This window comes from Dendrobates tinctorius, unplaced genomic scaffold (genome assembly GCF_039654945.1).
Source record: "Dendrobates tinctorius isolate UK_male_01 unplaced genomic scaffold, ASM3965494v1 ptg000045l, whole genome shotgun sequence".
Lineage (NCBI taxonomy): Eukaryota > Metazoa > Chordata > Amphibia > Anura > Dendrobatidae > Dendrobates > Dendrobates tinctorius.
In genome coordinates this window covers 21,556,874-21,571,496 of record NW_027361713.1, presented here as the reverse complement: position 1 = coordinate 21,571,496, position 14,623 = coordinate 21,556,874, and positions in this window count along the sequence as shown.

The following is a 14,623-nucleotide window of genomic DNA, read 5'->3' as shown; positions in this document are numbered from 1 at the left end:
TGATGTTTTTCTACTCCTCTCATGAGCCTAAACAAGTCTCTAAAAGCATGAGTTTGCAACTACTTTACTTTTGGAAAAAATTCAAAACATTCATTATTCAATAGAGCCCAATAGCAAAAATCAGGTTTTGAATGAAGAATCACATTTCTTGGTAAAATCATGCAGGATTGAAATTTTTGATGGTTTTTTACTCCTCTCAACAGCCCAAACAAGTTTCTAAAAGGATGAGTTTGCAACTACTTTACTTTTGGAGAAAATTCAAAACATTCATTATTCAATAGGGCCCAAACTATCAAAAACCAGCGGTTTCAATGAACACACATTTCTTGGTAGAATCATGCAGGACTGAAATTTTTGATGTTTTTCTACTCCTCTCATGAGCCCAAACAAGTCTCTAAAAGCATGAGTTTGCAACTACTTTACTTTTGGAGAAAATTCAAAACATTCATTATTCAATAGAGCCCAATAGCAAAAATCAGGTTTTGAATGAAGAATCACATTTCTTGGTAGAATCATGCAGGATTGAAATTTTTGATGGTTTTTTACTCCTCTCAACAGCCCAAACAAGTTTCTAAAAGGATGAGTTTGCAACTACTTTACTTTTGGAGAAAATTCAAAACATTCATTATTCAATAGGGCCCAAACTAACAAAAACCAGCGGTTTCAATGAACACACATTTCTTGGTAGAATCATGCAGGACTGAAATTTTTGATGTTTTTCTACTCCTCTCATGAGCCCAAACAATTCTCTAAAAGCATGAGTTTGCAACTACTTTACTTTTGGAGAAAATTAAAAACATTCATTATTCAATAGGGCCCAAAATATCAAAAACCAGCGGATTGAATGAACACACATTTCTTGGTAGAATCGTGCAGGACTGAAATTTTTGATTTTTTTCTACTCCTCTCATGAGCCCAAACAAGTCTCTAAAAGGATGAGTTTGCAACTACTTTACTTTTGGAGAAAATTCAAAACATTCATTATTCAATAGAGCCCAATAACAAAAACCAGCGTTTTGAATGAAGAATCACATTTCTTGGTAGAATCATGCAGGATTGAAATTTTTGATGGTTTTTTACTCCTCTCAACAGCCCAAACAAGTTTCTAAAAGGATGAGTTTGCAACTACTTTACTTTTGGAGAAAATTCAAAACATTCATTTTTCAATAGGGCCCAAACTATCAAAAACCAGCGGATTGAATGAACACACATTTCTTGGTAGAATCATGCAGGACTGAAATTTTTGATGTTTTTCTACTCCTCTCATGAGCCCAAACAAGTATCTAAAAGCATGAGTTTGCAACTACTTTACTTTTGGAGAAAATTCAAAACATTCATTATTCAATAGAGCCCAATAGCAAAAATCAGGTTTTGAATGAAGAATCACATTTCTTGGTAAAATCATGCAGGATTGAAATTTTTGATGGTTTTTTACTCCTCTCAACAGCCCAAACAAGTTTCTAAAAGGATGAGTTTGCAACTACTTTACTTTTGGAGAAAATTCAAAACATTCATTATTCAATAGGGCCCAAACTATCAAAAACCAGCGGTTTCAATGAACACACATTTCTTGGTAGAATCATGCAGGACTGAAATTTTTGATGTTTTTCTACTCCTCTCATGAGCCCAAACAAGTCTCTAAAAGCATGAGTTTGCAACTACTTTACTTTTGGAGAAAATTCAAAACATTCGTTATTAAATAGGGCCCAAAATATCAAAAACCAGCGGTTTGAATGAACACACATTTCTTGGTAGAATCGTGCAGGACTGAAATTTTTGATTTTTTTCTACTCCTCTCATGAGCCCAAACAAGTCTCTAAAAGGATGAGTTTGCAACTACTTTACTTTTGGAGAAAATTCAAAACATTCATTATTCAATAGAGCCCAATAGCAAAAACCAGCGTTTTGAATGAAGAATCACATTTCTTGGTAGAATCATGCAGGATTGACATTTGTGATGGTTTTTTACTCCTCTCAACAACCCAAACAAGTTTCTAAAAGGATGAGTTTGCAACTACTTTACTTTTGGAGAAAATTCAAAACATTCATTATTCAATAGGGCCCAAACTATCAAAAACCAGCGGTTTCAATGAACACACATTTCTTGGTAGAATCATGCAGGACTGAAATTTTTGATGTTTTTCTACTCCTCTCATGAGCCCAAACAAGACTCTAAAAGCATGAGTTTGCAACTACTTTACTTTTGGAGAAAATTCAAAACATTCATTATTCAATAGAGCCCAATAGCAAAAATCAGGTTTTGAATGAAGAATCACATTTCTTGGTAAAATCATGCAGGATTAAAATTTTTGATGGTTTTTTACTCCTCTCAACAGCCCAAACAAGTTTCTAAAAGGATGAGTTTGAAACTACTTTACTTTTGGAGAAAATTCAAAACATTCATTATTCAATAGGGCCCAAACTATCAAAAACCAGCGGTTTCAATGAACACACATTTCTTGGTAGAATCATGCAGGACTGACATTTTTGATGTTTTTCTACTCCTCTCATGAGCCCAAACAAGTCTCTAAAAGCATGAGTTTGCAACTACTTTACTTTTGGAGAAAATTCAAAACATTCATTATTCAATAGAGCCCAATAGCAAAAATCAGGTTTTGAATGAAGAATCACATTTCTTGGTAAAATCATGCAGGATTGAAATTTTTGATGGTTTTTTACTCCTCTCAACAGCCCAAACAAGTTTCTAAAAGGATGAGTTTGCAACTACTTTACTTTTGGAGAAAATTCAAAACATTCATTATTCAATAGGGCCCAAACTATCAAAAACCAGCGGTTTCAATGAACACACATTTCTTGGTAGAATCATGCAGGACTGAAATTTTTGATGTTTTTCTACTCCTCTCATGAGCCCAAACAAGTCTCTAAAAGCATGAGTTTGCAACTACTTTACTTTTGGAGAAAATTCAAAACATTCATTATTCAATAGAGCCCAATAGCAAAAATCAGGTTTTGAATGAAGATTCACATTTCTTGGTAGAATCATGCAGGATTGAAATTTTTGATGGTTTTTTACTCCTCTCAACAGCCCAAACAAGTTTCTAAAAGGATGAGTTTGCAACTACTTTACTTTTGGAGAAAATTCAAAACATTCATTATTCAATAGGGCCCAAACTATCAAAAACCAGCGGTTTCAATGAACACACATTTTTTGGTAGAATCATGCAGGACTGAAATTTTTGATGTTTTTCTACTCCTCTCATGAGCCTAAACAAGTCTCTAAAAGCATGAGTTTGCAACTACTTTACTTTTGGAAAAAATTCAAAACATTCATTATTCAATAGAGCCCAATAGCAAAAATCAGGTTTTGAATGAAGAATCACATTTCTTGGTAAAATCATGCAGGATTGAAATTTTTGATGGTTTTTTACTCCTCTCAACAGCCCAAACAAGTTTCTAAAAGGATGAGTTTGCAACTACTTTACTTTTGGAGAAAATTCAAAACATTCATTATTCAATAGGGCCCAAACTATCAAAAACCAGCGGTTTCAATGAACACACATTTCTTGGTAGAATCATGCAGGACTGAAATTTTTGATGTTTTTCTACTCCTCTCATGAGCCCAAACAAGTCTCTAAAAGCATGAGTTTGCAACTACTTTACTTTTGGAGAAAATTCAAAACATTCATTATTCAATAGAGCCCAATAGCAAAAATCAGGTTTTGAATGAAGAATCACATTTCTTGGTAGAATCATGCAGGATTGAAATTTTTGATGGTTTTTTACTCCTCTCAACAGCCCAAACAAGTTTCTAAAAGGATGAGTTTGCAACTACTTTACTTTTGGAGAAAATTCAAAACATTCATTATTCAATAGGGCCCAAACTATCAAAAACCAGCGGTTTCAATGAACACACATTTCTTGGTAGAATCATGCAGGACTGAAATTTTTGATGTTTTTCTACTCCTCTCATGAGCCCAAACAATTCTCTAAAAGCATGAGTTTGCAACTACTTTACTTTTGGAGAAAATTCAAAACATTCATTATTCAATAGGGCCCAAAATATCAAAAACCAGCGGATTGAATGAACACACATTTCTTGGTAGAATCGTGCAGGACTGAAATTTTTGATTTTTTTCTACTCCTCTCATGAGCCCAAACAAGTCTCTAAAAGGATGAGTTTGCAACTACTTTACTTTTGGAGAAAATTCAAAACATTCATTATTCAATAGAGCCCAATAGCAAAAACCAGCGTTTTGAATGAAGAATCACATTTCTTGGTAGAATCATGCAGGATTGAAATTTTTGATGGTATTTTACTCCTCTCAACAGCCCAAACAAGTTTCTAAAAGGATGAGTTTGCAACTACTTTACTTTTGGAGAAAATTCAAAACATTCATTATTCAATAGGGCCCAAACTATCAAAAACCAGCGGTTTCAATGAACACACATTTCTTGGTAGAATCATGCAGGACTGAAATTTTTGATGTTTTTCTACTCCTCTCATGAGCCCAAACAAGACTCTAAAAGCATGAGTTTGCAACTACTTTACTTTTGGAGAAAATTCAAAACATTCATTATTCAATAGAGCCCAATAGCAAAAATCAGGTTTTGAATGAAGAATCACATTTCTTGGTAAAATCATGCAGGATTGAAATTTTTGATGGTTTTTTACTCCTCTCAACAGCCCAAACAAGTTTCTAAAAGGATGAGTTTGCAACTACTTTACTTTGGAGAAAATTCAAAACATTCATTATTCAATAGGGCCCAAACTATCAAAAACCAGCGGTTTCAATGAACACACATTTCTTGGTAGAATCATGCAGGACTGAAATTTTTGATGTTTTTCTACTCCTCTCATGAGCCCAAACAAGTCTCTAAAAGCATGAGTTTGCAACTACTTTACTTTTGGAGAAAATTCAAAACATTCATTATTCAATAGAGCCCAATAGCAAAAATCAGGTTTTGAATGAAGATTCACATTTCTTGGTAGAATCATGCAGGATTGAAATTTTTGATGGTTTTTTACTCCTCTCAACAGCCCAAACAAGTTTCTAAAAGGATGAGTTTGCAACTACTTTACTTTTGGAGAAAATTCAAAACATTCATTATTCAATAGGGCCCAAACTATCAAAAACCAGCGGTTTCAATGAACACACATTTTTTGGTAGAATCATGCAGGACTGAAATTTTTGATGTTTTTCTACTCCTCTCATGAGCCCAAACAAGTCTCTAAAAGCATGAGTTTGCAACTACTTTACTTTTAGAAAAAATTCAAAACATTCATTATTCAATAGAGCCCAATAGCAAAAATCAGGTTTTGAATGAAGAATCACATTTCTTGGTAAAATCATGCAGGATTGAAATTTTTGATGGTTTTTTACTCCTCTCAACAGCCCAAACAAGTTTCTAAAAGGATGAGTTTGCAACTACTTTACTTTTGGAGAAAATTCAAAACATTCATTATTCAATAGGGCCCAAACTATCAAAAACCAGCGGTCTCAATGAACACACATTTCTTGGTAGAATCATGCAGGACTGAAATTTTTGATGTTTTTCTACTCCTCTCATGAGCCCAAACAAGTCTCTAAAAGCATGAGTTTGCAACTACTTTACTTTTGGAGAAAATTCAAAACATTCACTATTCAATAGAGCCCAATAGCAAAAATCAGGTTTTGAATGAAGAATCGCATTTCTTGGTAAAATCATGCAGGATTGAAATTTTTGATGGTTTTTTACTCCTCTCAACAGCCCAAACAAGTTTCTAAAAGGATGAGTTTGCAACTACTTTACTTTTGGAGAAAATTCAAAACATTCATTATTCAATAGGGCCCAAACTATCAAAAACCAGCGGTTTCAATGAACACACATTTCTTGGTAGAATCACGCAGGACTGAAATTTTTGATGTTTTTCTACTCCTCTCATGAGCCCAAACAAGTCTCTAAAAGCATGAGTTTGCAACTACTTTACTTTTGGAGAAAATTCAAAACATTCATTATTCAATAGAGCCCAATAGCAAAAATCAGGTTTTGAATGAAGAATCACATTTCTTGGTAGAATCATGCAGGATTGAAATTTTTGATGGTTTTTTACTCCTCTCAACAGCCCAAACAAGTTTCTAAAAGGATGAGTTTGCAACTACTTTACTTTTGGAGAAAATTCAAAACATTCATTATTCAATAGGGCCCAAACTATCAAAAACCAGTGGTTTCAATGAACACACATTTCTTGGTAGAATCATGCAGGACTGAAATTTTTGATGTTTTTCTACTCCTCTCATGAGCCCAAACAAGTCTCTAAAAGCATGAGTTTGCAACTACTTTACTTTTGGAGAAAATTCAAAACATTCATTATTCAATAGAGCCCAATAGCAAAAATCAGGATTTGAATGAAGAATCACATTTATTGGTAAAATCATGCAGGATTGAAATTTTTGATGGTTTTTTACTCCTCTCAACAGCCCAAACAAGTTTCTAAAAGGATGAGTTTGCAACTACTTTACTTTTGGAGAAAATTCAAAACATTCATTATTCAATAGGGCCCAAACTATCAAAAACCAGCGGTTTCAATGAACACACATTTCTTGGTAGAATCATGCAGGACTGAAATTTTTGATGTTTTTCTACTCCTCTCATGAGCCCAAACAAGTCTCTAAAAGCATGAGTTTGCAACTACTTTACTTTTGGAGAAAATTCAAAACATTCATTATTCAATAGGGCCCAAAATATCAAAAACCAGCGGTTTGAATGAACACACATTTCTTGGTAGAATCGTGCAGGACTGAAATTTTTGATTTTTTTCTACTCCTCTCACGAGCCCAAACAAGCATCTAAAAGGATGAGTTTGCAACTACTTTACTTTTGGAGAAAATTCAAAACATTCATTATTCAATAGAGCCCAATAGCAAAAACCAGCGTTTTGAATGAAGAATCACATTTCTTGGTAGAATCATGTAGGATTGAAATTTTTGATGGTTTTTTACTCCTCTCAACAGCCCAAACAAGTTTCTAAAAGGATGAGTTTGCAACTACTTTACTTTTGGAGAAAATTCAAAACATTCATTTTTCAATAGGGCCCAAACTATCAAAAACCAGCGGATTGAATGAACACACATTTCTTGGTAGAATCATGCAGGACTGAAATTTTTGATGTTTTTCTACTCCTCTCATGAGCCCAAACAAGTCTCTAAAAGCATGAGTTTGCAACTACTTTACTTTTGGAGAAAATTCAAAACATTCATTATTCAATAGAGCCCAATAGCAAAAATCAGGTTTTGAATGAAGAATCACATTTCTTGGTAAAATCATGCAGGATTGAAATTTTTGATGGTTTTTTACTCCTCTCAACAGCCCAAACAAGTTTCTAAAAGGATGAGTTTGCAACTACTTTACTTTTGGAGAAAATTCAAAACATTCATTATTCAATAGGGCCCAAACTATCAAAAACCAGCGGTTTCAATGAACACACATTTCTTGGTAGAATCATGCAGGACTGAAATTTTTGATGTTTTTCTACTCCTCTCATGAGCCCAAACAAGTCTCTAAAAGCATGAGTTTGCAACTACTTTACTTTTGGAGAAAATTCAAAACATTCATTATTCAATAGGGCCCAAAATATCAAAAACCAGCGGATTGAATGAACACACATTTCTTGGTAGAATCGTGCAGGACTGAAATTTTTGATTTTTTTCTACTCCTCTCATGAGCCCAAACAAGTCTCTAAAAGGATGAGTTTGCAACTACTTTACTTTTGGAGAAAATTCAAAACATTCATTATTCAATAGGGCCCAAACTATCAAAAACCAGTGGTTTCAATGAACACACATTTCTTGGTAGAATCATGCAGGACTGAAATTTTTGATGTTTTTCTACTCCTCTCATGAGCCCAAACAAGTCTCTAAAAGCATGAGTTTGCAACTACTTTACTTTTGGAGAAAATTCAAAACATTCATTATTCAATAGAGCCCAATAGCAAAAATCAGGATTTGAATGAAGAATCACATTTATTGGTAAAATCATGCAGGATTGAAATTTTTGATGGTTTTTTACTCCTCTCAACAGCCCAAACAAGTTTCTAAAAGGATGAGTTTGCAACTACTTTACTTTTGGAGAAAATTCAAAACATTCATTATTCAATAGGGCCCAAACTATCAAAAACCAGCGGTTTCAATGAACACACATTTCTTGGTAGAATCATGCAGGACTGAAATTTTTGATGTTTTTCTACTCCTCTCATGAGCCCAAACAAGTCTCTAAAAGCATGAGTTTGCAACTACTTTACTTTTGGAGAAAATTCAAAACATTCATTATTCAATAGGGCCCAAAATATCAAAAACCAGCGGTTTGAATGAACACACATTTCTTGGTAGAATCGTGCAGGACTGAAATTTTTGATTTTTTTCTACTCCTCTCACGAGCCCAAACAAGCATCTAAAAGGATGAGTTTGCAACTACTTTACTTTTGGAGAAAATTCAAAACATTCATTATTCAATAGAGCCCAATAGCAAAAACCAGCGTTTTGAATGAAGAATCACATTTCTTGGTAGAATCATGTAGGATTGAAATTTTTGATGGTTTTTTACTCCTCTCAACAGCCCAAACAAGTTTCTAAAAGGATGAGTTTGCAACTACTTTACTTTTGGAGAAAATTCAAAACATTCATTTTTCAATAGGGCCCAAACTATCAAAAACCAGCGGATTGAATGAACACACATTTCTTGGTAGAATCATGCAGGACTGAAATTTTTGATGTTTTTCTACTCCTCTCATGAGCCCAAACAAGTCTCTAAAAGCATGAGTTTGCAACTACTTTACTTTTGGAGAAAATTCAAAACATTCATTATTCAATAGAGCCCAATAGCAAAAATCAGGTTTTGAATGAAGAATCACATTTCTTGGTAAAATCATGCAGGATTGAAATTTTTGATGGTTTTTTACTCCTCTCAACAGCCCAAACAAGTTTCTAAAAGGATGAGTTTGCAACTACTTTACTTTTGGAGAAAATTCAAAACATTCATTATTCAATAGGGCCCAAACTATCAAAAACCAGCGGTTTCAATGAACACACATTTCTTGGTAGAATCATGCAGGACTGAAATTTTTGATGTTTTTCTACTCCTCTCATGAGCCCAAACAAGTCTCTAAAAGCATGAGTTTGCAACTACTTTACTTTTGGAGAAAATTCAAAACATTCATTATTCAATAGGGCCCAAAATATCAAAAACCAGCGGATTGAATGAACACACATTTCTTGGTAGAATCGTGCAGGACTGAAATTTTTGATTTTTTTCTACTCCTCTCATGAGCCCAAACAAGTCTCTAAAAGGATGAGTTTGCAACTACTTTACTTTTGGAGAAAATTCAAAACATTCATTATTCAATAGAGCCCAATAGCAAAAACCAGCGTTTTGAATGAAGAATCACATTTCTTGGTAGAATCATGCAGGATTGACATTTCTGATGGTTTTTTACTCCTCTCAACAACCCAAACAAGTTTCTAAAAGGATGAGTTTGCAACTACTTTACTTTTGGAGAAAATTCAAAACATTCATTATTCAATAGGGCCCAAACTATCAAAAACCAGCGGATTCAATGAACACACATTTCTTGGTAGAATCATGCAGGACTGAAATTTTTGATGTTTTTCTACTCCTCTCATGAGCCCAAACAAGACTCTAAAAGCATGAGTTTGCAACTACTTTACTTTTGGAGAAAATTCAAAACATTCATTATTCAATAGAGCCCAATAGCAAAAATCAGGTTTTGAATGAAGAATCACATTTCTTGGTAAAATCATGCAGGATTGAAATTTTTGATAGTTTTTTACTCCTCTCAACAGCCCAAACAAGTTTCTAAAAGGATGAGTTTGAAACTACTTTACTTTTGGAGAAAATTCAAAACATTCATTATTCAATAGGGCCCAAACTATCAAAAACCAGCGGTTTCAATGAACACACATTTCTTGGTAGAATCATGCAGGACAGAAATTTTTGATGTTTTTCTACTCCTCTCATGAGCCCAAACAAGTCTCTAAAAGCATGAGTTTGCAACTACTTTACTTTTGGAGAAAATTCAAAACATTCATTATTCAATAGAGCCCAATAGCAAAAATCAGGTTTTGAATGAAGAATCACATTTCTTGGTAAAATCATGCAGGATTGAAATTTTTGATGGTTTTTTACTCCTCTCAACAGCCCAAACAAGTTTCTAAAAGGATGAGTTTGCAACTACTTTACTTTTGGAGAAAATTCAAAACATTCATTATTCAATAGGGCCCAAACTATCAAAAACCAGCGGTTTCAATGAACACACATTTCTTGGTAGAATCATGCAGGACTGAAATTTTTGATGTTTTTCTACTCCTCTCATGAGCCCAAACAAGTCTCTAAAAGCATGAGTTTGCAACTACTTTACTTTTGGAGAAAATTCAAAACATTCACTATTCAATAGAGCCCAATAGCAAAAATCAGGTTTTGAATGAAGAATCGCATTTCTTGGTAAAATCATGCAGGATTGAAATTTTTGATGGTTTTTTACTCCTCTCAACAGCCCAAACAAGTTTCTAAAAGGATGAGTTTGCAACTACTTTACTTTTGGAGAAAATTCAAAACATTCATTATTCAATAGGGCCCAAACTATCAAAAACCAGCGGTTTCAATGAACACACATTTCTTGGTAGAATCACGCAGGACTGAAATTTTTGATGTTTTTCTACTCCTCTCATGAGCCCAAACAAGTCTCTAAAAGGATGAGTTTGCAACTACTTTACTTTTGGAGAAAATTCAAAACATTCATTATTCAATAGAGCCCAATAGCAAAAACCAGCGTTTTGAATGAAGAATCACATTTCTTGGTAGAATCATGCAGGATTGAAATTTTTGATGGTATTTTACTCCTCTCAACAGCCCAAACAAGTTTCTAAAAGGATGAGTTTGCAACTACTTTACTTTTGGAGAAAATTCAAAACATTCATTATTCAATAGGGCCCAAACTATCAAAAACCAGCGGTTTCAATGAACACACATTTCTTGGTAGAATCATGCAGGACTGAAATTTTTGATGTTTTTCTACTCCTCTCATGAGCCCAAACAAGACTATAAAAGCATGAGTTTGCAACTACTTTACTTTTGGAGAAAATTCAAAACATTCATTATTCAATAGAGCCCAATAGCAAAAATCAGGTTTTGAATGAAGAATCACATTTCTTGGTAAAATCATGCAGGATTGAAATTTTTGATGGTTTTTTACTCCTCTCAACAGCCCAAACAAGTTTCTAAAAGGATGAGTTTGCAACTACTTTACTTTTGGAGAAAATTCAAAACATTCATTATTCAATAGGGCCCAAACTATCAAAAACCAGCGGTTTCAATGAACACACATTTCTTGGTAGAATCATGCAGGACTGAAATTTTTGATGTTTTTCTACTCCTCTCATGAGCCCAAACAAGTCTCTAAAAGCATGAGTTTGCAACTACTTTACTTTTGGAGAAAATTCAAAACATTCATTATTCAATAGAGCCCAATAGCAAAAATCAGGTTTTGAATGAAGATTCACATTTCTTGGTAGAATCATGCAGGATTGAAATTTTTGATGGTTTTTTACTCCTCTCAACAGCCCAAACAAGTTTCTAAAAGGATGAGTTTGCAACTACTTTACTTTTGGAGAAAATTCAAAACATTCATTATTCAATAGGGCCCAAACTATCAAAAACCAGCGGTTTCAATGAACACACATTTTTTGGTAGAATCATGCAGGACTGAAATTTTTGATGTTTTTCTACTCCTCTCATGAGCCCAAACAAGTCTCTAAAAGCATGAGTTTGCAACTACTTTACTTTTAGAAAAAATTCAAAACATTCATTATTCAATAGAGCCCAATAGCAAAAATCAGGTTTTGAATGAAGAATCACATTTCTTGGTAAAATCATGCAGGATTGAAATTTTTGATGGTTTTTTACTCCTCTCAACAGCCCAAACAAGTTTCTAAAAGGATGAGTTTGCAACTACTTTACTTTTGGAGAAAATTCAAAACATTCATTATTCAATAGGGCCCAAACTATCAAAAACCAGCGGTCTCAATGAACACACATTTCTTGGTAGAATCATGCAGGACTGAAATTTTTGATGTTTTTCTACTCCTCTCATGAGCCCAAACAAGTCTCTAAAAGCATGAGTTTGCAACTACTTTACTTTTGGAGAAAATTCAAAACATTCACTATTCAATAGAGCCCAATAGCAAAAATCAGGTTTTGAATGAAGAATCGCATTTCTTGGTAAAATCATGCAGGATTGAAATTTTTGATGGTTTTTTACTCCTCTCAACAGCCCAAACAAGTTTCTAAAAGGATGAGTTTGCAACTACTTTACTTTTGGAGAAAATTCAAAACATTCATTATTCAATAGGGCCCAAACTATCAAAAACCAGCGGTTTCAATGAACACACATTTCTTGGTAGAATCACGCAGGACTGAAATTTTTGATGTTTTTCTACTCCTCTCATGAGCCCAAACAAGTCTCTAAAAGCATGAGTTTGCAACTACTTTACTTTTGGAGAAAATTCAAAACATTCATTATTCAATAGAGCCCAATAGCAAAAATCAGGTTTTGAATGAAGAATCACATTTCTTGGTAGAATCATGCAGGATTGAAATTTTTGATGGTTTTTTACTCCTCTCAACAGCCCAAACAAGTTTCTAAAAGGATGAGTTTGCAACTACTTTACTTTTGGAGAAAATTCAAAACATTCATTATTCAATAGGGCCCAAACTATCAAAAACCAGTGGTTTCAATGAACACACATTTCTTGGTAGAATCATGCAGGACTGAAATTTTTGATGTTTTTCTACTCCTCTCATGAGCCCAAACAAGTCTCTAAAAGCATGAGTTTGCAACTACTTTACTTTTGGAGAAAATTCAAAACATTCATTATTCAATAGAGCCCAATAGCAAAAATCAGGATTTGAATGAAGAATCACATTTATTGGTAAAATCATGCAGGATTGAAATTTTTGATGGTTTTTTACTCCTCTCAACAGCCCAAACAAGTTTCTAAAAGGATGAGTTTGCAACTACTTTACTTTTGGAGAAAATTCAAAACATTCATTATTCAATAGGGCCCAAACTATCAAAAACCAGCGGTTTCAATGAACACACATTTCTTGGTAGAATCATGCAGGACTGAAATTTTTGATGTTTTTCTACTCCTCTCATGAGCCCAAACAAGTCTCTAAAAGCATGAGTTTGCAACTACTTTACTTTTGGAGAAAATTCAAAACATTCATTATTCAATAGGGCCCAAAATATCAAAAACCAGCGGTTTGAATGAACACACATTTCTTGGTAGAATCGTGCAGGACTGAAATTTTTGATTTTTTTCTACTCCTCTCACGAGCCCAAACAAGCATCTAAAAGGATGAGTTTGCAACTACTTTACTTTTGGAGAAAATTCAAAACATTCATTATTCAATAGAGCCCAATAGCAAAAACCAGCGTTTTGAATGAAGAATCACATTTCTTGGTAGAATCATGTAGGATTGAAATTTTTGATGGTTTTTTACTCCTCTCAACAGCCCAAACAAGTTTCTAAAAGGATGAGTTTGCAACTACTTTACTTTTGGAGAAAATTCAAAACATTCATTTTTCAATAGGGCCCAAACTATCAAAAACCAGCAGATTGAATGAACACACATTTCTTGGTAGAATCATGCAGGACTGAAATTTTTGATGTTTTTCTACTCCTCTCATGAGCCCAAACAAGTCTCTAAAAGCATGAGTTTGCAACTACTTTACTTTTGGAGAAAATTCAAAACATTCATTATTCAATAGAGCCCAATAGCAAAAATCAGGTTTTGAATGAAGAATCACATTTCTTGGTAAAATCATGCAGGATTGAAATTTTTGATGGTTTTTTACTCCTCTCAACAGCCCAAACAAGTTTCTAAAAGGATGAGTTTGCAACTACTTTACTTTTGGAGAAAATTCAAAACATTCATTATTCAATAGGGCCCAAACTATCAAAAACCAGCGGTTTCAATGAACACACATTTCTTGGTAGAATCATGCAGGACTGAAATTTTTGATGTTTTTCTACTCCTCTCATGAGCCCAAACAAGTCTCTAAAAGCATGAGTTTGCAACTACTTTACTTTTGGAGAAAATTCAAAACATTCATTATTCAATAGGGCCCAAAATATCAAAAACCAGCGGATTGAATGAACACACATTTCTTGGTAGAATCGTGCAGGACTGAAATTTTTGATTTTTTTCTACTCCTCTCATGAGCCCAAACAAGTCTCTAAAAGGATGAGTTTGCAACTACTTTACTTTTGGAGAAAATTCAAAACATTCATTATTCAATAGAGCCCAATAGCAAAAACCAGCGTTTTGAATGAAGAATCACATTTCTTGGTAGAATCATGCAGGATTGACATTTCTGATGGTTTTTTACTCCTCTCAACAACCCAAACAAGTTTCTAAAAGGATGAGTTTGCAACTACTTTACTTTTGGAGAAAATTCAAAACATTCATTATTCAATAGGGCCCAAACTATCAAAAACCAGCGGATTCAATGAACACACATTTCTTGGTAGAATCATGCAGGACTGAAATTTTTGATGTTTTTCTACTCCTCTCATGAGCCCAAACAAGACTCTAAAAGCATGAGTTT